Raw genomic sequence first — 26,666 nt, forward strand, 5'->3', positions numbered from 1 at the left:
AAGAGAGTGGACAACCATTTGTCTGGAATGGTGTAGCGTTGCTTGAGTAGGGGATTGGACTAGAAGACCTCCAAGGCCCCTTCCCGTTCTCTATTCTATTCTATTCCATTCCATTCCATTCCATTCTATTCTATTATTGTGGTTGTGGTTGCCATCTTGACTTTTTTTAGAATCTAGAAAGCACTGGTTGAATAAGATTATTTGCCTTGTGAATTCTAAACTTTCTAAATACTTCTCATCTTTTCCCCCTTACCTGATAGCTACTTTTTCTCTTTACATCTCTCTATTCAACTCTATTCTTCTGTCTTTCTTTTCTTCTTTTTCTAGAATATCTATCTATATAGTATCTATCTACAGTGTCTGTCTGTCTGTCTGTCCATCCATCTGTCCGTCCATCTGTCCGTCCATCCATCCATCCATCCATCCATCCATCCATCCATCTACCTATCACCTACCTAACTATCTATCATCTAGCTAGCTAGGTAGCTAGTTATCATCTATTTAATCTATGCATACATACATACTTCAATTTGTTGCAGTGATTAAGGCACCAAGCTAGAAACTGGGTGAGTGAATTCTAGTTCTGCTTTACACTCAAAGCCAGCTGCGTGACCTTGAGCCAGTCATGCTCTCTTTACCCTAAAAAGGTGGAAATTGCAAACCAGTTCTGAAATCTTGCCAGGACAACTGCAGCCAACACTAATTCATTATCAAGCCTTCTTCACTCTACCATGGTGCTTTTCAGTTTCTCCTCTGCCTATGATTTCTGCTGCTTTCTCAAGCTGGCTTCTACCCTCCTTCCTTAACAGATGACATGTCTGATGGAAACTTGGCAATCATCTGAATCCTATTCTGTCCAGCATGGAAACATGAGAGAGAAACTTATAAACAAATTATGAATGCGCAGAAAGAAAGAAAAAAAAGAAAAGAAAACCCCAAAATGGATTTTCTGCTGGATCAGCTGTAGCATCCTTGGATTTCTAATGAGGGATAAAGGAACGAATGCTCTGCTTCAATTAAGCTTGGAAATAAGGAGGCATTGCCCATGCTAAACATGCAAATATGCTCTAAGGATCCCAATTAGAGAAGTGTTAGTAAAGCAAAGAGAAAGCCTTGGAAAAAAAAGAAGTAGTGATTGAAATGCTCTGACTGCCGCTATTATTTTTCCACCATTAGCTACAGAAAACTGAAAAGACAGCAAGAAGACTGAAGGGCCAGAGACTCGGAATGGCTTAGGAATGAGGCTTTTCAGACTCTTATTACTTTAATTGGAAACAGGTTTTGTTGCCCGAGGGATAACTTATGTCTTTATAACAACATTTGTATACAGTCTACTTCCCATCAAGGTGGGTTACAACAAAACATAAAATAAAAACTAACATTAGAACCCTGACAATATTCTCTTAAGATCAATAACAACAAAAAGCTAGACTGATCATTGTTAACAACACTTCTTTTGTCTATGGAGATTCTCAGTCATCCATCCAGGTCATGGTTGTCCCAAAGGTGCTTTTTTAATTAAAAAAACCCCTACAGCTGGACTTCATTTTTCCTTAAAGATGTTTCACTTCTCATCCAAGAAGCTTCTTCAATTCTGACTGAAGAACAGAAGAAGCTTCTTGGGTGAGAAGCAAAACATCTTCAAGAAAAAACTATTGCCTTTTGAAAAAGGACCTTTGATGCTCAGAACAGAAAATTAAGTAGGTATTAAAAAATCAAAAAGAGACACAAGATTTTAAGAAAGAAAGTAAAAAGGCTGACTAAAAAGTCGATAAATGATGGAATTTCAATGAGATTAAGAGATGATGGATAATGAGAAAAGGTATTAATAAAAAGGGAAGATATATATATATATAGATAAAATAGTAGTACATACATTAATAGACAATACATATTTGTTTTAACCCCAATAAGTAAATATTTGTTGGTGGGAATTTAGGATTATATGATGTAATTGTATTAATAACATTAATAATATTAATAATATGTTAAAGTATATTGTGAGTTTAAAATAGTAAGGAATAGAAATTATGGGGAGCTCAAAATATATTCCTGGGATTGATTAAATATTGTTAATAATTGGCATCATTAGCAACCATATACATTTGGGACATTGAAGTTATGGTGGAATAATGAATTATTTTTAACACTATTAAATGATATTACTTAGTAGGGGATAATAAATATAGGGCAAAAAGAAATGTTATTTATGTTTACATGAACTATTGCAAAAATGATAAAAGATTATGGAAAGAGACCAATATTGTTGAAGTTGGAAGATTTGAAGTAGATATATTTGTACTACTATTGTTTTATATATGTATATATATATATACATACATACACATACACATACACATACACATATATATGTGTAGTATTTGTGTGTAAAATATTGGGCTTTCTGTCTGGATGGTCTCTTGTGACGAGCCGATGGACAGAGAATGGAAGCAGTTAGCTTCCTCCCATAATTGGGGCATACCAGGGGTTGTGACTTTATATATATATATATCCTTTGGTATACACTTCTTGTCTTTTGGGGGGGGGTTTATAGGCATCAGACAGGAATTACAAAAAAAATCAGATGGTAAGATGGGCAAAAACTTTGGTTATAATATAGAGTTGGAAAAATGGGAAAAACTTTGTGGAACAAATTTGAAATTGACCATGCCTGTGGCATACAAGAAAAAAACAGTACAAAATGTTTTATAGCTGGCACCTGCCACCCACGAGACTAGCAAAAATATCTCCAAACGTATCCCTGATGTGCTGGAAGTGAGAAAAATCTTATGGGACTTATGGGACTTATTACAACACACGGTGGACATGTGAGGTAGCCAAAAAAATCTGGGTTAAAATTAGAAACTGGCTGGAAGACATAACTGGGAATCATATATATTGGAAATCGGAGTCATTTCTAATCACAACAAAGTACAGTAAAGAAATGCTATACCTAATTTTACATATTATCACAGCGGCCAGAATGTCATATACACAGAAATGGAAAAATAACACAGTACTGAATGAAGACAAGGTAATAAGGAAGATTTTAAAATGCGCAGAGATGGACAAATTGACTAAGGAAATTCAAGGAAAGGAGGAATCGGAATACTATCTAGTTTGGGAAAAGTGGTACAAATGGCTAGATGATAGAAATAAGAAATAAGAATTTAGGAAATGTAAAATGTATTGTAGAAAAATAAGGATAAAGTGATAAGAAGGTAGGGAAAATAATTTAAGATATATAAATGTAAGAAAAAGATATACAATATAACAAAGGGAATATGATAGTCTGTTACAAAGGACTAAACGCAAACAACTAAGCAAAGGAGTAAAAGAACAAGATGACTACAAATGTAATATTAGAAAGTATAGAAGGGGAAATAATAATTGTAAAAACGTACCAATAGGTATCTGCTATGAGAAGGAACGCTCACAACAGATACCTATCAACTATCAGGCAGGAATTCTTTAAAATATCAGATGGCTACCTCTACTTTCTCACTCCTTATTTAATTTAATTTAATTTATTTTTATTATTTTTACAAATAACTCAACATGGCAAACATAGCCAATATAAATTCTTTCTTCTATTTTCCACATGACAATAATTCTGCGAGGATGGTTGTGCTAAAAGAATTCCCATAGTGGCTGGGGAATTCTGAGAATTGAGGTCCACAGAACTCAGAGTTCCCAAGGTTGAGAAATCCTGATTTAGGCCATTGTGTCCCATCTCAGACGTATGCATGAATGACTAGAAGAAGGAATGCTGCAGTAGCAGTGGAGCAGTGGATGTTTGCGGAACAAAAATAGTTAACACTCCATTAAATTTGTTAACTTATAATGGGGAACATCATTAGACATCATCCTGGATGTTCAAACCCTGATTAATCAGTGGTTCCCAATATTTTGTGGGACCATTACATTATCATCAAAAAATTTTGAAGACATCACATAGGTTTGAATTACGTATTCACACTTTTGGATTACTTTGAGACTCTAGGAAGAGTGCAGAGAAGAGTAACAAAAATGATTAGGGAACTGGAGGCTAAAACATATAAAGAACATATAAAGATTGGTTGCTGTATTTGGGTATGTCTAATTTAGGGTTGGGTTTAATGAAAGAAGGACTAGAAGTGACATGATAGCCAGGTTCCAATATCTCAGGGGCTGTCACAAAGAAGAGGGAGTCAAGCTATTCTCCAAAGCATCTGAGGGCAGGACAAGAAGCAATGGATGGAAACTAATCAAGGACAGATGCAACCTAGAACTAAGAAGAAATTTCCTGACAGAACAATTAATCAGTGGTACAACTTGCCTCCAAAAGTTGCGAATGCTCCAACATTGGAAGTTTTAAAGAAGAGATTGGATAGCCATTTGTCTGAAATGATATAGAGCAGTGTTGGTGAAACATTTCGGCACCGAATGCCAAAACGAGAGAGTGTGAGTGTGCCCGAAGCCGGAAGAGCAGTGCATGCGTGCACCAGGAAGATGATCTTCTGGTTTCTGGCATGCTATGCATACCAGCCAACTGGTCTTTGCGCACACATGTGCACCAACAACTGGAAAACCAGGTGGGCAGTGTGCATGCATGCACCGGAACCCAGAAGAGCAACGGGTGAAAGTTCACATGCCTGGAGAAATGGCTCTGTGTGCCATTTCCGGCACATGTGCCACAGATTTGCCATCACAGGTATAGGGTTTTCTGCCTAAGCAGGGGGTTGGACTAGAAGACCCTCAAGGACCCTTCCAACTCTGCTATTCTATTCTGTTCTATTCTATTCTATTCTATTCTATTCTATTCTATTCTATTCTATTCTATTCTATTCTAATCCATTCCATTCCATTCCATTCCATTGTATAATGCCTGAAATCTCGGGAGATTCTAGTGTTCCCCTGTGAAACACTAGATTGTCTGGGGCAAGGGAACCAACATTGCATTAGTTTTCCAGTAGGATATGCAAATGTTGCTTGTTTTAGAGAGCTTGTAAGATTCTGATTGTTCAAAAATTATATTTTTATTTTGACTCCTGCATTGTGGACTACCTGTTGTAAACTTTCAAATCACATTTGCTCATACCACACCTGAAGAACCTCAGCTATAGATTTTATTTTATTTGGTAGCAAAGAAACGCTCTTGAATTCTACACATTGATGGAATTCATGGAATTGTCATATATGGCTTCAAGAGTCCTCCACCTATCTTTGTGATAAATTAGCTTTCTTTCATCATATAGTCTTCTTTCAAACAACCCACAGTTGCCTTTTGAATAAACACCTTTGGGACAACCATGACCTGGATGACTGAGAATCCCCATGGACAGATGGAGATGCTAGCATGAAAAGCAACATCTTGGCTAGATGTTCTGACCCAAGCTTCCTTAGAAAGCAAGAAGCAAAGTCTTGGTCCCAGCAAAACCTCTTTTATTTACACGACTGTAAATTCCTTTCATTCACAGTCAGCAAGGCTTAGTAAACAGTCTTTCAGAGGAATGTTTAGCCCCATGCACCTTATCTCATTTGGAGCACTGCCAGATAACTAGTTTCCAAACTCAGAGCAAGGCAAACTTGGCATAGGGTCTCTTAAAGTCACAGACAGAACTTTCCATTCTTGAACCCACTGAATGAATGGTTTCCTGCAAAAGCCCACTCCCTGTTCATTCCTCTTTTGTTTCCTGTGGGAAGGGCCAATCACTTCCAAGGTGTGGCTTTATTCTAAGTCGACTCTGCTTTCTTAGTTGTTCTTGTCTTCTGGCAGTTCTGCGCATGCACACACTGGGAACAGGCACCAGCTGTTCTCCTCTCTCCCTCCAACACAGAGCCTTCGTCTGAGCTTTCCTCAGCCCCCAGGACTGGCCCACGTTCCTTCCCAACCTCCTCACTGTATGACTATACTGCCAGCTCCGCTAACTGCCAGTGGACCACAACAAGGGGGTTGGGGATGGGGAGCCCAGACACAGAAAAACTTTCAGAGAGGAAGAAGGTTTACAAAGTAAATGAAGTAGAAAAGCAGACATTTCTTTTGCAGAGGAAGAAAATGTTCAGGACATCGGAAAGCAGTTTTCAGCACAATATTATGTACAGGAGATGAAGTTGCTTCCCTAATGGAATAGAGGCATAGCCTGAGTCACATTACAATGTGAATAGTACATGGCAGTTTAGTTGGTGAACAGCCCCTTTAGGTTTGCAGTGATGGCTAAATGGAACTGCCTTCTTCCAAAGCAGTTTTCCCTGAGTGCCAGGCCCAGGGGACATACAACACTGGTCATCCATCAGCATTATACTCAGCTTGACAGCTTCCCCAATGGAGCAATCAAGAAGAACTTCTAATAAAGGGGTTTATGCAGCATATAGTTTTCCCTGCTACCAAAAATAGCAAAGAGGCCTGGAAAACACGATGATTTAAATTACCACCGAAGCCAAAAGGGGAGCATTTTGATGAAATTTCCATGCAGGCCTCCTACGTATACAGTAATACTGTTTCAATGAGTGCGCCAAGGACAAATAGCACTGATTACTGACTAACACCCATAAAATAGATATTATTCATTAACGCTTTGCCACAGCAAAAAAGAGAGAATGTTTTTAACAGCACAGATGCTACGAAAAAGAGCAAGCCACATTCAAAGCAGGTTTTAAACTTTTTTTTTTGCCAAGTGAAAAATACTGTTTAAGATTCCCTTCCCTGACATTTTGAAATATTAAATTATTTAAGCCTGTGCGTACAGAGAAAAAGAACCTATATATATGCATACCCGCCAATACACAGAAACTCACAATCTTTTTTTAAACTTAAAAAATAGGGTCTTATATATGAAACGGGGTAAATGAAAAGATTGCTCAGAGCACATTTCTATTTTGAAGATTTTTTTTCCTCTTGAGATGAATGAGAGTTTAAAAATAAGTAAGAGTATCTGTATATGTAAAAAAGGGCTTTGGTTATGTGGCTGTAGCCACCATTTTGAATTTTTTCCCTTCCCTCCCCCTTGCCTTTCTAAAAATAACCTAGTTGGTGACGTAGAAATTGTGTAGAAATTAGTAACAGGGTAATTTGAAGACAGAGAACAGGCACTAGATTAGTTATAGAGTCTTTACATTCTTATTTTATTTATTTTATTTATTTTATTTATTTTATTTATTTTATTTATTTTATTTATTTTATTATTTTATTTATTACATTTATTTTATTTATTACATTTATTTTATTTATTACATTTATTTTATTTATTTTATTTATTACATTTATTTTATTTATTTTATTTATTACATTTATTTTATTTATTTTATTTTATTTATTACATTCATTTTATTTATTTTATTTATTTTATTAATTTTATTTATTTTATTTATTTTATTAATTTTATTTATTTTATTTATTTTATTTATTTTATTTATTTTATTTATTTTATTTATTTTATTTATTTTATTTATTTTATTTATTATTTATTTTATTTATTATTTATTTTATTTATTATTTATTTTATTAATTTTGTCAAGCATGTATATAAGTATAAACATGATTTTGAATACATGAAATGGATACAAATGAAAGGGAACATTAGGACTGGGATGATAGGCATGCTGGTGCACTTATGCACACCCCTTAAAGATCTCTTAGGAATGGGGTGAGGTTGACAGTAGACAGTCTAAGGTTAAAGTTTGGGAGTTTGTGGAAGAAACCACAGTATCAGGTAGTGTATTCCAGGCATTGTCAGTGAAGTCATATTTTCTGCAATTGAGTTTGGAGCGGTTTACCTTAAGTTTGCATTTATGGTGTGCTCCTGTATTGTTGTGGTTGAAGCTGAAGTAGTCATTGACAGGTAGGACATTGTAGCAAATAATTTTATATACTACACTTAGGTCAAACCAAAGGCGGCATAGTTCTAAGTTGTCTAAGCCCCAAATTTCAAGCCTGTTGGTATAAGGTATTCTGTTGAGAGCAGAGGAGTGGAGGACTCTTCTCATGAAATATCTCTGGACTCTCTCAATTGTATTAATGTCCGATGTGCAGTACGGGTTCCAGACAGATGAGCTGCATTCGAGAATTGGTCTAGCAAATGTTTTGTACGCTCTGGTTAGCAGTACAATGTTACCAGAGAAGAAGCTACGCAAGATTAGGTTAACAACTCTTAATGCCTTTTTGGCAATGTTGTTACAGTGAGCTCTGACACTTAGATTATTAGATATGAGTACTCCAAAGTCCTTGATGTATTAAATGCTTTTTCCAACATATGCAATAGGATGGCCCCATTTTAAAGCCAACTTGATTATTAGTTTTTTATGTTTTTCTTTTAAGAGAGACAGAGAAGAAATTCACTCCTTTAACCGCGAATGTCAGCCTTTGGGGGCTAAAGCAAGGGGGAAGAAAGATTTACACTTTGGCCCTTCCAGTGAATAGAAGGTATAAAGGGAAGCAAGGCCAATTTCTCATTGAGTAGATAACAGCCACATTCAGAGACACTTAGTTCTCCCTTAACAGACGTTCAAGAATGGAAATGTTTCCCAAAATGGGAGAAAGGGGAAGAAATTTGACAGCCTTGCTGACAGGAATTACAAATGATGAATGGGTAATTCTGTTGGGTAGTAGTTAAGATGTTAGATGAGAGTCAGGGAGATTCAAGTTGATCCCCAGTTTGTTAAGAAGATAGCAATATCACTTAGGCTTAAATCCCACTTCATAGTGCTTTACAGCCCTCTCTAAGCGGTTTACAGAGTCAGCCTATTGCACTAACAATCTGGGTCCTCATTTTACTGACCTTGGAAGGCTGGAAGACTGAGTCAACTCTGAGCTGGTCAGGATCAAACTGCTAGCAGTCAGTAGAGTTAGCCTGAAATACTACATTTTAACCACTCCTGCAACCACTCCTTAGACCAGACAAGCTAATTCTACTTTACTGCAAAGCTACATTAACAGAATCTTGCAAGTCTGAAAGTACAATTATCCTGCCATCTCCTTTACAGCCTGAGAAATTAGGAGAGTCACTTCTGAGCCTCTTGCCCCACCTGATATCCAACTGCAAATCAGTGGTGGGTTGCAAATATTTTTTATTACGATTCGGGCTTGCTCCCGTGCACGCGCAGAGATCACGGGTCCACACAAAGTGGAAAACTCAAATTGATTTAGTTAAAAGACAATATTAAAAAATCAAGTAAATAGAGCTAGATTTCTACTGGGGTCTGGATTTTTTCTAGGTGGTAATGGGGATGCTAAGCCATTTTGTCTTGTCAAAAATCTGATTTTTAAATTTCCCTGCTTGTCCGATGAATGTTAACAAATGGTGAGTGGGATTTGTTATGAAGAAATGTAAACAGGTAGGAACAATTTGTGGTTCTTTGGAGTTCAGCTTTCTGTGTCACTTGCTTTTAAGAATACCTGCAAGGCATTATTCCCTACATATTTACCAGAAAACATAAGACAAAGCCTTTTGCAATTTGTTGTGCCAGCGGCCGGCATTTGATACTCCGAAGTCAGGGACTTCCGGGGAGTGGCCTGTCGCCGGTCGGCAGCTTAACAGAGCTGCCCCCAGAATTCAGGACCGTTATCTACTCAATATCAAGAAGATAACTCTTTTTTCAGACAAGAAAAAAGCAGTGAGGAATCTCAGCTGGTAAGAATCTTCTTTGAAGTTCACAGTTTGTTTCTTTGTGAGCTGTGGACGGAGGGGGAGGATCAACCCATAGCTGAGTCATTCAACTCCGACCTGAACTTCGCAGCTGTTATCCACAGCACAAGACAGGACCCCCTCCCCCTCAGGACAATCTTTAGAAAAGAGACTATTAAAAATCAATACGAGCAAAGACCAACTTGTGAACTTTAAAACCTTTCTCTATCTGAAATACCAGCTTCAATGTTATAAAAACCTCTTTTGTTTAATTGTCTTCAAAATGGCGTTTACAGCTTCTGCATTTGTTATCTCCGGCTTCCTGCTACAGAAGTAAAGAAATAATCTCTTATAATTTAATTAGAGCTACTCCCTTAAAGCTTTCAAGACTCTTTGTTGATTCAGAGACATTCCAAACATTCCAAACGGACTTTCTCTTTTGAAATCCTCCGTAAAACCCCTTGTAAAAAAAAAAAAAAAAGAAGGAAAAAAAGGGGGGGGAGGAATTTCTTTTTCTCCACATAGCACAGTGGATTAGTAATTTAGAATAAATAATTAAAACCAAAATATAATGGCATCCAAATCAACCTCTGTTAAATTACCTCCGAAAACGTCTCCCATACCTGGCACAAAGTTGCAGCCCCCACCATCTATGCCCCCTAGTGGAGATGTACTAACAAAAGAATTTTTTCTGGAAATGTTCAAAAAATCCAGAGAACAGAACTTAGAAATGTTTAAAGAATTCAGAGAACAGAATCTAGAAATGATTAAAGATTTCAAAGATGAAATAAGGAATGAGATGGAAGTTCTATATGACAAATTCGATACCAGGGTCACTAAAATGAATGATAATATGATGGGAATTGTAAATGTGATAACAGAATATATTTCTGGAATGGAAGATAATTTAGAAACTCTCAATGAAGCTAAAACTAACCTGATATCCAAAACTGAAGTGGTTGAACAAAAAATTGATAATGCTGAAAAACAAATTATTATGATACAGTATAAGCAGATGGAGCTTGCATTAAGAGTGAGGGGGCTGCGTGAAGAAAAGCAGGAGAACCTAAAGCAAATGTTTTCTGAAGCTTTTGACCGTCTGGTGGGAAAACCGGGATCCAATTCTGATTGGCAGATTGACAGGATTTTTCGTGTTAACTCATGGGCGGCAAAACAAAGGCAACTTCCCCGAGACGTGGTAATATACTTTGTTACAAGAGAATCTAGAAATATGATACTACAAGAGTCCTACAATACTAAGCTTCAAATTGGTGGACAGGACCTGATTGTTTTGAAAGAAATACCGCCTCAGATGCTAAGAGCCAGAAGAGATTATGCTTTTCTGGTGGAAGAGCTCAGAAGGCGTCAGATACAGTACAGATGGGATGCCCCATTCGGTATTATAGTTACAATGGACAAACAAAGATATCGTCTCAGCTCTGTATGGAAAGCTCGTGATTTCTATCATAAGATTCTGAAGATGGGATACCCTGAACCTTCGGGATATGGTGAAAAACCACGAGACGAACAAGATAAACAGCAAACCACACAACCATCAGATAAAATGTATCATCTCCCTCTTCCGGAAGGGCAAGGAGTCAAGGAAAAAAGATCCAACCGTAAGACCACCAGACAAACGGATAAACAAGCTACTATGCAACAATCTCAACAATCATTGGCCACTGACCAAGGTGCTACTGCAACAAGCTCAGAAGCTGTGGGAGGAGCCAAACCAAAGGTGAGACAGGCCTTGCGGGAGGCTCTAAAAAAGCTTCAGGCAACCAAAAATGACAACTAAGATTTTGACATGGAATGTTAACGGACTGAACTCTCCACAGAAAAGAAAGAAAATATTTCATTATCTTAAACAGTTTAAGAATGACATAATTTGCTTGCAAGAAACTCATATCAAATCAACCGATCAAAAATATTTGTTTAACCCCAAACTGGGCCAACATTTTGCGACCTCAGCCATGGAAAAGAAAAATGGCATAGTAGTATATTTAAGAAAAGACATTAAAGCTGAGCTAATTGAAGCAGATCCCTTTGGAAGATATATAGCATTAGATTTAATCTTAGAAGGGAAAAAGACGTTACTTTTGGGAATTTATGCTCCTAATCAACAACAAGATGGATTTTATAGAAATCTCCATGCTAAATTAGTACAGTGGGATTTTGAGTCTTGTATATTAATGGGCGACTGGAATGGCGTGATCGACACCAAAAGAGATAAGAAGACAGCTCGCCCGAACACCAAATTTCGAGCTAAGTTACCCAAACCCTTTTTTGACATGCTGGACGACTTTGAATTGCGAGACGCTTGGCGCGAGAGGCATGCAGAAGAATATGACTTTACCTTTTTTTCCAATAGACATCAAACTCTTTCAAGGATTGATTTTATACTAATTACAAATGATTTACTTTGTAGGGTGAAGAAGACAAAGATTATGGCGAGAGTTCTTTCAGACCATAATCCAGTCTGGATGGAATTGGGAAGGGTAACCCAGGCAAGAAGGTCCTGGAGGTTGAATGAAAATTTATTTAGATATGAAAAGTATGTTAATGATTGTAAAAAATTGCTATCGGAATATTTTGTCTTCAATATGAACAAGGGTACATCTTTGGAATATGTATGGGATGCAAGCAAAGCGTATATGAGAGGAGTATTAATGAATATAAATAAAATACATAGATACAAACAAGGGCAAAAACGAAAAGAATTGGAAGAGGAAATTAAAGGGAAAGAGTCAGAATTAACATTGAATCCAGGAGATACAAAGATTAGGGAAACAATTGCTATATTAAAATCTCAGTTTGATATGCTGATCTCTGACCAGGTAGCTACTAGTTTATTATATGCTAAACATAATACTTTCTGCAATGCAAATAAACCCGGTAGGTGGTTGGCTTATCAGATTAGAAAAAAAAAGGAAAGCTCGAAATGTATCCAAATTGTGTTACAGAGGGAAAGAAGTGTTTCAACAGGAAGAGATTCAAAAGGTATTTCGGGAATTTTTTACAGAGTTGTATAAAGGGGATAAAATTAAGGACGGAGATATAGACAAATACCTAGATAAAGAGGAAATCCCCCTAGTCAGAGAAGAACATAGGCATAAGCTGAACCAACCTATAACCTCTGGGGAAATTTTGCAGGCAATTAAACAATTAAAGTTAGGGAAAGCACCAGGTACAGATGGTTTAACAGCTGTTTATTATAAATATCTACAGTTAGAAATGGTAGAACCCCTCAGAGAACTATTCAATAAAATTCAATCGGGAGGGAAAGTGCCTCCCTCGTGGAAGACTGCGTTCATATCGTTGATACCCAAAGAAGATCAAGACCTTACCCAACCAAAAAATTAGAGACCTATTTCATTACTCAATGTAGATTATAAAATTTTTACTAAAATATTAGCAAATAGGCTAATGGGGGTAACTCAGCAACTGATACATACTGATCAAACTGGTTTTATACAGGGCAGACAGATGAAGGATAACGTTAGATTAATTATCAACGCTTTAGAATACCTGGGAAAGAACAATCAAATCCCGGCCGCATTCATATTTTTGGATGCGGAGAAAGCCTTTGATCGAGTTAACTGGCAATTCCTGCTGAAGACATTGCAAAAAATGCAGATAGGAGATGGCTTTTTACGGTCAATTGGTGCAATATATCAGCAGCAAACAGCCCAGATCATTGTCAATGGAAGTCTGACAGACTCCTTTCAAATTGAAAAAGGTACAAGACAGGGCTGTCCTCTGTCCCCATTATTGTTTATTATAACTTTGGAAATACTGTTGAATAAGATACGGGGCCTGGGCGGTTTAAAAGGGATCAAAATTAGACAGCAAGAATATAGAGTTCGTGCATTTGCGGATGATCTGGTTATAATATTGGAGCAACCGCAGGAAACTAGTAGGGTATTATTGAATACGATCAATCAATATGGTCAAGTCTCGGGATTTAAAATAAATCTAGGGAAAACCAAAATAATAGCTATAAATATGACTATCAAACAGAAGGAAGAACTGGGGGCGACGCTAAGATGTGAGGTAGTTAAAAAAGTTAAATATCTTGGAGTTAATATTTTAATCTCAAATGGGAAATTATACAAGTATAATTATGAATCACTTTGGCATAGTACACAGTTGGAGTTGAAAAGGTGGGAAAAACTGCATTTGTCCTTGCTGGGTAGAATAGCGGCAGTAAAAATGAACATTTTACCAAAATTTTTATTTCTTTTTCAAATGTTACCAATACTTAAAAGAGATGCGAATCTTCTAGAATGGCAGAAGGGTATCAACAAATTTGTGTGGGCAGGAAAGAAGCCGAGGGTAAAGATGAAAATAATGCAAGATGCACGTGAAAGAGGAGGATTGAAATTACCTAACTTAAAATTATACTATGACGCAGTGGCATTATCTGCAATTAGTGATTGGATTCATCTAACTAATGGCAGAATTTTGAATATCGAGGGATATGATTTGTTATATGGTTGGCATGCTTACCTGTTATTTAACAAAAAAACGGATAAGAAATTTAAAAATCACATCTTAAGAAATGCTTTATTGCGGGTTTGGAAAAAATATCAATATAAACTAAATGATAAAGTGCCCATGTGGGCAATTCCTAGACATGCAATTGAAAATATGAATGTAGAACAAAAACTCGATAGAACCACCTATAGACAACTTCTTATCTCAGAAAGAGGGGTGATGGAACTAAAATCTTTAGAGGTACTTAAAGAAGAGAAGGTAGTTCAAACGTGGTTTCAGTATGGTCAACTACAAGCTAGGTGGAAAACAGATCAAAAAATTGGCTTTGTAAAAGTTGAGGATAATTTGTTTAAACAAATAAGAGATCAAAGCTCAATGCATATAAAGAGGATATATAATGTATTAGTACAGATGGATTCTGAAACGGAACTGATTAAGGATTGTATGATAAAATGGGCTCAGAATGTCGAGGAACCAATAATGCTTGAAACATGGGAAAGAATCTGGGTAAGAAATGTGAAATTTACACAAGCACAAAACTTGAGAGAAAATTTTTATAAGATGTTTTATAGATGGCACCTAGATCCTAAAAAGCTTGCCTCTATGTACCCAAATGTTCAACCTAAATGTTGGAGATGTGGTTCTTGTGATGCTACATATTTTCATATATGGTGGACATGTCGTAATGTTAAGGCATTTTGGATAAAAATATGGTGGATCCTGCAAAACATCTTCAAAAGAAGGATAAAATTTACCCCCCAGTTGTTTTTACTGGGTATATGTATTGATTTTACAGTAGCAGAGACTAATTTGATCCTGTATTTAATAATGGCAGCAAGACTCTTGGTGGCGCAGTATTGGAAGAAGAAAGATTTACCTATAATTCAAGAATGGACTTTGAAAGTTATGAACTTAGCCGAAATGGCCAAAATCTCAGCATATCTCAAAGAACATTCAAACGAGAGATACAAAAGAGACTGGAAAAAGTGGATTGATTACATAAAAAGTAAATATGGGACTAAAAAACTCCAGATAGCTTATGCTTAGTATCAGTAATACTTTAAATTGTTTTAAATTTGGGTAACAGTAAGAAGCTGAGTTCAATGTAGAGATATTTCAGACTGTGATTGTTCAAAAATTATACCAAGTATGGTCTTTGGGAAGTCGGGGGGAGGGAAGGGAGGTGGGGATTTAGGGGGAGGGGGGAGGGGGGAAATACAATATGTGTTAAGAAAATAAATAAATAAAAATTGCAATTGAAAAAAAAAAAAAAAAGATACTCCGAAGTCAAATGTGTTAGGAAGCAAAATCCAGAGAACTTGTTAAAGCACTGTCTGCCTATTGATGTTGCTCAAACCAAGCAAGATAGCTGCTGATTGGCTTCCCATTTATTGCTATGGCAAGCTTCCTTCTTATTTTCTGCCAGATCACATTTGCAGCTGCCTAACAGTGATATGAAGCAATGATGGCTAAGGAGCTTAATTTCCGATGCAACCATTTTCTCCTGACAGCAAATGAACAAAGGCAATAATATGATATCAACACAGCACTAAAATATATCACAATGATCTTCAAAAGGGTTTACTTGTAGCCCAATACAGAAACTACCAGGAATGCCAAAAATTAGACAAGGCAGTTTTGCTTGAGTCCTAAGCTATCTTTCTGGGATATTTGGTTGGAGAAGGACTTAGATGTACTAAGTCTTAGGGAGCTCAATACGTCTAGCCCAGGGATGCTAAACTCAATTTCATCAGGGTTGGGTTTGACTTCAGGGGGCCTGTGGCCAGCTCAACATCACTTGTCAAGATTCCGTTTTTGGCCTTGATGGCCTCCTGCAGCCCTCTGCCACCAAAAATGGAGCTCATGTGTGTGGCATGCCTGGGCTCTGTGTTCACTGTCAGAGGTTGAGAGGCCGTCAGGGCTGAAAACGGAGCCTGGGTGGGCTGCATGCGGTCTCCCCGAGCTCTGTTTTTGCTGACAGAGGGCTGCAGGAGGCCACCGTGGCCTAAAACAGAGTACGGGAGAGTCACGCATAGGCACCGAAGGCCAGTCCTCTGCTGTTTCCAAGGTGGCACCATGGGCCGGATCTAAGCATCCCATGTGCTGGATCCAGCTCCTGGGCCTTGAGTTTGACACCCCTGCTCTAGCCTATCAAAGAGAAGGGTTAGAGGGGACATGATAACTGTCTTGTGGGGCTGTCACAGAGAAGAGGGGATTGATTTATTCTCCAGAATGACAGAGAACAGGACTGTTGAGGACTCGAAAAGTCTTCAACATACGACCAGGCAGCTAGCAACAAGCCAAGCTGCACCCTGATTGGCTGGGGCGCAGCGTCACCTGTTGCTAGCTGCTAGAGGTGCCTGATTGGTTTAGGTGCAGCATCATCAGTTGCTAGACACTGAAGCGCGCCCATTGGTTATCCCTGCTCTGACAGCTCGTTTAAATAGCTGTCAAGCAGGGATGGTGTTGAATCCCCTGTAAATAGTTGTGTTGCAAATAAACCTTTGTTCAGCAGTCCTGGCTCTCATCTCGTCTCTTCCTCGCAGGACAAGAAGTAATAGATGGAAGCTTGTTAAAGAGACATACAATACAATACAATACAATACAATACAATACAATACAATACAATACAATACAATACAATATAATACAATATAATACAATATAATACAATATAATACAATACAATAGTAAGTTGGAAGGGACCTTGGAGGTCTTCTAGTCCAACCCCCTGCCTAGGCAGGAAACCCTTCAGACAAATGGCTATCCAACATCTTCTTAAAGACTTCCAGTGTTGGGGCATTCACAACTTCTGGAAGCAAGCTGTTCCACTGATTAATTGTTCTAACTGTCAGGAAATTTCTTCTAAGTTCTAAGTTGCTTCTCTCTTTGATTAGTTTCCACCCATTGCTTCTTGTTCTACCCTCTGGTGCCTTGGAGAATAGTTTGACTCTCTCTTCTTTCTGGCAACCCCCGAGATATTGGAAGACTGCTATCATATCTCCCCTAGTCCTTTTCATCAAACTAGACATGCCCAGTTCTTGCAATGGTTCCTCATATGTTTTAGCCTCCAGTCCCCTAATCATCTTTGTTGCTCTTCTCTGCACTCTTTCTAGAGTCTCCACATCTTCTCTACATCGTGGCGACCAAAACTGGGTGCAGTATTCCAAGTGTGGCTTTACCAAGGCATTATAAAGTAGTATTAACACTTCACGTGATCTTGATTCTATCCCTCTGTTTATGCAGCCTAGATTCAACCTAGAAGTAAGGAATAATTTTCTGACAGTGAAGAACAATTAATCAATTAAACAGCTTGCCCCCTTGAGTTGTGGGTTCTCCAATGTTGCAGGTTTTCAAAAATAGACTGGATAATCATTAGCCTGGGAGGTTTCTGCCTTGAACAGGGGATTGTACTACAAGGCCTCAGAGGTCCCATGTTTTATGTAGTGCTTTCTCCTGGTTCAGGTCTTTCCTGGTGCTGATGTCTGTTGTTCAGACTTTTGGCTATCAGTCTATATTGCTCCTCATGGTATTCAGCAGCTATTTTAGGAGTAGTCAACTTTTTTTTTTATGATGATGATGACTTCAGTAAAATATCTTTAATGTGAGTCTTGGGGTAAATTCAGAATCCTGGATACTGCAAGAAGAATTTCCAACTCTCATTTATAGTTAGTTCATTAAGGGAGCATCTCTTTCAGTGACTTGAAGCTCTTCTTCCTACGTTTCTGGAAGCGATGGGATTGACTTATTTTCCCTACCGGTTTGCAAATGTGAACGTGCTCACCAGGAGTGGGTTCTGGCTTCTGCTACAGCCTGTTTGCTCACAAATGCACTTGATGCGTGCTATACATGCATGCACAGTACTAAAAAATTGCTTCTGTGCATATGCAGAAGCAAAAAACAAGATGGTGGTAGCTACAGCGCTGCCGAGAGAACTGGTTTGGGGGCATGGCAGGCCGAGTTACTACCTACTCAGCCGAACTGGCCCAAACTGGTAGGAACCTACCTCTGGTGCTCACGGTGTGTGTGCTTGCATCAAACGTGTGATCTTCTGCACATGCGCACCACCTTCTGTGCATGCACAGAAAGTCGCACATTACATCATGGCAGGTAGGCAGAGCCTCCCACACCCACCACTACCAGTTCACCCGAACCGGAGAGAAACAGCTGAATACCACCTCTGGTTTCTGGGTATTTGAGGCAGAGTTGCCATTTATTTGAGAGACCGCCTACTGCCAATTACCTCCACTAGACCGATACGATCGCATCGATTAGGCCTCCTCCGAATTCCATCTACTAGCCAGTGCAAACTGGCAACTACCCGGAGGAGAGCCTTCTCGGTGGCTGCTCCGACCCTCTGGAACGAACTCCCCATGGAGATTCGGACCCTCACCACCCTCCAATCCTTCCGCGCCGCTTTGAAGATCTGGCTGTCCCGGCTGGCCTGGGGTTAAGATTCCAACCCCACCCAAATTGTGTGACTGTTGTGCTCTCTTTTAATATGTTGTATTGTTTCCATATTGGAATACTGTTTGTCTTCCCCCCCCCTCCCTTTTTGAATTGTGAGCTGCCCTGAGTCCCCCCAGGGAAAAGGGCGGCATACAAATAAAGGAAATGAATGAAAATGAAATGAATTTATAAGATAATTTTTCAACTAATTCTCCTCTTATATCTTGACCATTGAAATCTACATTCTCCATTTCCTTCGCAGTCTCCTGAGAGTTTCTACCATCTACTCACCTCCACAAGGTTGCTGGGAGAGAGAGATAAACCACTTCTTTGTAGAAAAGGCTGGTTACAAGTATAGCATTAATTAATATTGTTCTGTTAATTAAATTTCAGTGACTCCAGTACTCAGAATAGAATAATCTCTCCTTACAGGGAATTGTTGTTCATACCGAGATGCCATTTACAGTTTTGGGGGTCAAATCATGGAAGGGGCATCAAATCTTTTCTCCAGAGAATAAACTGTTGCTGAACTGAACTCATTGTTTAATCATGTGCGAGAATACATTGTAAGCCTAATGAGTTACACAAATAATTAACAGATTTTTATCAGGCAAAAATAAATAATTAGCTTGGAGTCAGTTCCCTGAGTTAAATATACACAGAACCATACACAGTGAGTTATAGAATTATCAGTGGTATAACTGTGTCATTGTTGATGAGAACATCAATCCAATGAGGGGAGAACAATTTACACCCTACTATAATTTAGAAACCCTTTAGGCATAGCATACAAACATATTGCAGCAAATATCCAGCAATTAGTTCGACATTTAATATCTCCATTTCTCACCTTTCCTCCAAGAAGCATTTTTTTAACCCACCCTTAAGCCTTATCAATTTTTATTAATAACTGAAGTATTTTTTTTCATTTTTAATAGAATATTTTATAAATAACTTAAATGCCATGTGCATGTTTGCTATAGTCTTGCAACAATCTTGTTAAGTCAACTCCTTTTAGCTGCTCCAAAGACACTCAGTAAGTGTTGTGTCTAAGCTGAGATTTGAACACAAAGTTCAACTGGGGAGGTAGCAAACTGCATAATGGGTTTAGGGGTACAGTGGGGCACATACAATGAAATCAGAAAACAAAACTGGCTGCTTGCTCCCCCAATTTTGATTTTTTTTCCCCCTTTGGTTTTTTTATTCCCATTCAGTTCCAATGGAAATCATAATAACAATAACAATTGCACTTAGACTTACTGCATATCCCACTTCTATATATAGAAGTGGGATATAAGTCTAAGGGTATATAGCCCTTTGCAGCCCTCTCTAAGTGGTTTACAGAGTCAGCATATTGCCCCCCAAAATCTGGGTCCTCAGAGGGCTGGAAGCGTGAGTCAACTTTGAGTCAGTCAGGATCGAACTCTTGGCTGTGGGCAAAGTCAACCTGCAATACTGCATTCTAACTGCTGTGCCATCTTGGCTCATAAAGTACTGTTGAATAATAATTAACTCCCTATGCCTCAAAAACTCTCTTGTATTTCACAAGCCCCATGTAACTATATTTTGCTAAATATCAGGGGTGTGGTTTGCCTCCAGGTTGAAGGAACCGCCACAGAATCTGTAGAATGCCTAAAATCAACTGAACATAGTTTAAAATGATTAAAACACCCTCATGTCCTAATTAGGGGGGGAAAAACAGAAAATAATTCTACTCACTGTATCTTCATCTTCTCATAAACTCACCCTTCCATAATTAAACTTGTGAAATCTCATCCCCTAAAATTTGCTCCCTTCTATTAAGAATTGAAAGCTAAGCCAGCTAGGTCCTGATTTGTATATGAATGAGAGACAATCAAGGAATCTCAGGGCTGTTTCTAAATGATAAAATATGAACAAACAAAAGTGAACCATGCTATTGTAAAAAAAACAAAAAACAATCCCTACATGAATTAGGGTGACCAGCAAGTCATCATGAATTAATCTTGACTTCAAGGAGGCTTTACATCTACTTTGTATAATACATGAAGAATTCTTGTTTTATAACTGTTGCTTGCTATAGTCTAATCTACAACTCTATCTTTATTAATTCTGACCTTAAAACCCTATTTGCAGAAGACACTAAGGGGAACTTATGTTTGATATGGAAATCAGGCCTTTCATGGCAACAACAAACAGACATATTTTAAGATATTCAGGCTGCATTGTTTTAGCCAAGTTAAACCAATCAGATTGTTCCACGCTGGGATGAATTTGTACAGTCTTTGCAATAGTCACTAATTCCTTCTGATGCAAGAATTAATCAAACATGCTCACAGTGATCAAAATGACCATATTACTGCCCAAAGAAGCTTGTGATACTTTTATATATTAAACTTCCACAGAGAATCCACAAAAAGCTTCTTACCAAAGTAGAACTGAATGTTTTCTCATAGTTCTTTTGATCTTCAGTTTCATTCTCTGAAATTGCCAAATAACAGATGAAATATTTTAAAGCAAGGAAATCTACAGAGGATGGATTGATTCCATTGGACATGATTAGAACCAACTTGGGCTGATGGGCCATCATTTATTGACTAATTAATTTGTCTTTACTTGTAAGAATTGGTTATTGGTGACCATTATTCTATTTCATAAGAAAAGCAGCAAGCTGTGTCCTCATCAGTCTTCCAAATATTGTTAATATTATATTCCAGATATATACCTGGAAGTACCTAGGGTGCATTTGAGGAACAGTACCCAAGGTGGATTTGAGGAACCAGTTGTTAAGCAATGGGGTTTTGTGTAACAGCATTTGGTTGAGAAATATTTCTGTCAAGCACAATTGATTATTGCATTCATAGATTTTAAATATGCTTTCAATCTCACTTCTAAAACAGAGCTTGGGCCAAATTTAAGATCTCCACAATTAATTGATATCTACTTACTCTCATCTATAAATGAGATTGATTGTGTGCCATCAAGTCATTGTTGATTTGCCTTAGTGGCTATATAGATTGATTTTCTTTATGAATAAAAGATATAACAACAGTGAATGCATAATCCAGGATAATCAATTAGGCCACCTTAAGGAGAAGGGAAAACAAAGTTGTATTTGGGATTGCTTCTTGTTCAATATCAATAAAAGCCAATTTGTTCAACATTTAGCCTATTTAAAGCACCCACCAAAGTTGGTGAACCACCATTATTCAGTGCTTTTTACACAGATGATGAAGTTTCCTATTGCAATCTCCTTTTGAAGTAAGGAGATTTATGTCAAAATTGATTGCCCGTTGCAGAAAGAAATCTTTGTAGGTTAATTAATGCAGAACCAAGAATGCAATGTTTGCAAAAAGGCCCAGACTGAGTAATTGGTATCTCAATGATTCAAGATTGAGAAAGCAAAGTATTTTGTAGTCTTAAGTGTGATCTTCTCATCTAAACCATACACATCTATATTGCCCAGCATATCTATGCTGGACATTTCATGCAAAATTTTTAAAAAAAATTGGCTTCAACGTCCTTTTCTCATGAGGGGAGCTCAGTACAGACTTGCAGCCCTAAAATCATATGAAATTAGTAGCCCAGCTTCATTATTATGTCTAATTTGATACCTGTTATAACTTTGCCAGTCTAAAGTAAACCTTGAACTTTTGTGGACTGCATCTCCATGAGGTATAGCCTGGGAATGGATGTTATCTTTTAATTTAGACTTAATATGTACACTTCACTAACATGGTGTTTCTCAACCTCAGCAACTTTAAGATCCATTAATTTCAATTCCAGGAATTCCCTAACCAAAGTAATGGATGGGGAATTCTGGGAGTTGAAGTCCACACCTCTTAAAGTGGTTGTGGCTGAGAAGCACTGCACTAATTTATATTCATACAGGGTTTTCCCTGGAAGCATTACTTTCCCTGGAGTTAAATGGCAAAGTTATTTCCTAAATAAAAGGTATGAATTACATCCAATTCTGTGCAACATATTTACAAAAATCAAATAAACTGCCCTCCCCTTAAAGGTAGCTCAATTTACTTTTTATTCTGAAGACCCCTGATTATTTATATTAGCATGTTTACTGCAAACTCTTTTGCAATTTAGGCAACAGATTAAATAAATTTTCTAATGGGTGATATAGTAGACCCTCTAATACAGGAGCAGTAGTATTTCTGACTCTTTTATTCTATTTCTGTATATCTGTTATTGAGACTAATCATTATAACTCCTCTTTTCAAAGGAGCTTCTAGTTACTTTATCAACATGTTATCAACTTTGTTCATTTTATCAATTTTGTTCATTTAAATCAGGGCAGTGAGCTATCTTTTAGAACTGACAGGTTTTGTTTGCTAGACATCCATGCAGGCATACCCCATTACTTACAATTTTAGATAAACCGACATTTTTTAAGAGCTAGCTCTTCAGCTATAACAGAAAGGTAATTTTTTAATTTATTTTGAACTTGCTGTTAGTTGACCTGGAAACCTCACTCTCTGTCTCTTACTAGTTAATTGGGCTATGATTGAAATACAAGATCTGCCTCCCTCCCCACTTTCCTAGCTGTCTTTAAGAATTCTCTGTTTTCAGCCTTTCTATATTTCATTGCGTAATGAGATTACAGTAAGCGGTTTATCTCAAAAGCTATCATACTCCTTTCCATCATTCCAGAAGATCACAACCCTTCCTTCAGCTATAATTTGCTCACAGACTAATTGGTACACATTGCTGGAGAACAAAGTGCCTTCTCCAGAGCTAAGGTCAGTTTGTTGACATTTGGAGAGGTGCAGGCCTTTCCAGTCTTCTTGGCAACCAAAATAGAGACCTGTGCTGTATATGTGTTTTGGAAGAGATGTTCTAAGGCATAGGCAGTTTCCTCAGGCCAAAGGTCTTTTTTCAAGGGAATGGAGAGAAGGTTGAACACCAAGAAAGAAAGATGGATAGGAGTTGATTGACATGGCTGGGAGCTGTATGAAAGAACCAGCATTGATAGATGCAATACTAATAGGAGAGAATATCTGTAGGAATTCAGGGGTAGAGTGTGAGGTCCTTGGTACTCTCTGGATTTGGTTGTTTCCTTGCAGGTGTTTCCTTCTCCGATTAGGTAACACCTTCAGTTCTAGAAAAGAGTGGGGTTTTCACTCTGTTTACATACATAGTTGCTTCAGTGGTGGGATTCATATTTTTTTTACTACCAGTTCTGTGAGGCTGGCTTTGTGGGCGTGGCAGGGGAGGGATACTGCAAAATCCCCATTCCCTCCCCACCCCACTAACCTGCTTTCCAGCTCCGTTCTCCTGTTCAGGGCAACAAAAGAAGATCAGTTGGGAGGCTGGGAGGCAGTGAGGGCAGGGCCAGCCTATTTGCCGGTTCTCTGGACTACTCAAAATTTCTGTTACCGGTTCTCCAGAACCTGTCAGAACTGGCTGAATACCACCTCTGAGTTGCTGGTAATAGAACTAAGACCCATCTGAGCAAAGGCGTGGCTGGTATTGTACCTGGATTTTGTAACAATCTGGATTTGAAGGCCTAATGCCACATTATTTTCTTAGATATGTTTATGTTATGCTGATATTAGTCGAGAGATTTCTGTCTGCAACTGTCTGCAACTCACTAAAGAGTGAGCTTTCAAGTGTCAAAAGGACATCAGGGAAGACTCAGCAGGATTTCCCAGATATTTAATTGGGTAAATATGGACTAGGCTCAGCTTAAAACTCTTAGACAAAGACCAAGTAAGAACCTTACAGCATAGCAGGAAGCCACTACAGGTAGTTCTCAATTTACAACTACAATTGAGCCCAAAATGTCTGTTGCTAAAGGAGATAGTAAACATTTCCTCATTTTACCACCTTTCATGCCAAGTGAGCCAATGCAGTTATGAAGTTAATAACACAGTTGCTAAGTGCATCTGACTTCTCCATTGACTTTGCTTGTCAGAAGGTGGCAAAAGACAAGACAAAAATCAATGGATGGAAACTAATCAAGGGGATCACATGACCCTGGGATAGCATCCCCATTTTGATCACATGACCGTGGGCATTCTGCAATGGTTGTAAGTGTGAAAAAATGGTCATAAGTCACTTTTTCAGTGCCATTGTAATTTTGAAAAGTCATCAGAACATAGAATAATAGAGTTGGAAGAGATCTTGGAAGTCTTCTCATCCCCCTGCTCGAGTAGGAGACCGTATACTATTTTAGATAAATGGCCGTCCGGTCTCTTTTTTAAAGCCTCCCCAACTTTTGAAGGCAATCTATTCAATTGGTTATTTGCTCTTACGATTAGGAAATTTCTCTTTCTTTAGTTCTAGGTTGCTTCTCTCCTTGATTAGTTTCCATCCATTGATTTTTGTCTTGTCTTTTGGTGCTTTGCAAAATAATTTGACCCCCCTCATCTTCATAGAAGCCCCTCAAATATTGGAATATTGCTATCATGTCTCCTCTAGTGCTTCTTTTAATTAGACTAGACATACCCAATTTCAGAAACCATTCCTTGTATGTTTTAGCCTTCAGATGCCTAATCTTTCTTTTGCTTTTCTGCACACTTTTTCCAGAGTCTCTATATCTTATTTATATTGTGGTGGCTGGAGCTGTTGTAAGTTGAAGGATTGTTATCTGTTCAAAATGATGATGAAACTGCATTTTTGTGCCTAGTGTAGCTTAAGTCTGGAATTTCTTTCTTTCTTCCCTTTGGCTGAATTTTGCTCTGAGCTTCTGGGCTGGGTGATTGTCAGTGACTGATATAACTAACATCTCTGCCATGAGAAAATTCAGTTCTTAATTTTTTTTACATATTATCATGGGGTGAAATGGAAATTGGGATTTAGGAATTAATGTTAAAAAGAATTCAGAAGATCTCCAAGGTCCCTTCCAGCTCTACTCTGATTGATTGATTGATTGATTGATTGATTGATTGAATTCCATCCAGAATCATGGTGGAAGTGAGTATTTATGTTTTAATAGATCCTTGGGGACAGAGATACTGATCAATATAAATTTTAGTAATTGTTTATAACTCCAAAGAACAATCTATGATAGGAACAGGCAAAATTTTACCTATTTTGGAAGCTTTGAAATAGCTTTTCCCAATCTGCATATGCTTCAGATCTACAAACTATGACTTGAGAATTCTTAGCAGCAATTGATGTTCCACCATCTGGGAGATATCCAGGTTGAAGACATAGTCTCTTTTAGCATAGTTTGAACATTAAAAAAGCCTGGATGGCTAAGGGAGCATTTCACCATTTGTAGAACAAAGATTTCTGTTCTGACATCTTTTGGCATGATTATGTAATTCTTGGTCATTCCAGGCAGCACAGGGGAGAGAGGAGGGAGTATGTTCTCTTAAAACATACTTGTTCAGTTATAATTCTTCTTACAGGTCTGAAAGCAAATAGAACAGATTTGGGGCGATCTCATGAAGTTTGTAAAGTTCAACCCCCAACCATCCCAAGTTCCACTTCCATGAATTTATCATTCAAAATTAGACCAGATAGTGTAAGCCTCTATATTGCTTGCTTGCTATCAGCTGTCATAGTAACGAGGAGGGAGGGGGTTCATGGAATTTGGGAGGGAAATCGTGCTGGGGGTGACATCTCAAAAGAGGGAGTTTTCTTCTCACCATCTTCTGTACATGCTGAAGGCTCGGGTTTGGGTTTGATCAAGGCCAATCATCTCTGCATACCAGTTGGATGGGGCCACCTGAAGATGCAGCCCACATGACACCCTTGGGGTGGGAGATTGGACATTTGAGGCAGGGTAACTGCGGGGAGGGATTTGGGTAAACATTTGATATGTACAAGTTTGCGCCTTTTTGCCTCAGATCTTGCTTCACTTTCGTTGTTTTCATTTCATATCCAGTAAAAGTACCTTTTCTCTAAAACAATGGAGTTGGGGTTTTCCTTTCTTGGATTTTGAAGGAGGCATGCCTGACAGATAGTTTCAGCATTAGAATGTTATTCCTAGAAGCAGATTGCAAATGGGAAAAGGTTTATACTGGTTGGTAAGCTATTTTGTGGAAAGTCCCAAATGCAGAATACTGTAGTCAGGCCATTCTTACATTTTCCAAGCAAAGCTAAAATCCTGGATGATTTTATGCATGGTGTACAGCTACCTCTTGGAAACTACCTTTCTTTTCATTTCCCTGGCCT

The sequence above is a fragment of the Thamnophis elegans genome, chromosome 1, assembly GCF_009769535.1.
Source record: "Thamnophis elegans isolate rThaEle1 chromosome 1, rThaEle1.pri, whole genome shotgun sequence".
In the NCBI taxonomy this organism is placed as follows: domain Eukaryota; kingdom Metazoa; phylum Chordata; class Lepidosauria; order Squamata; family Colubridae; genus Thamnophis; species Thamnophis elegans.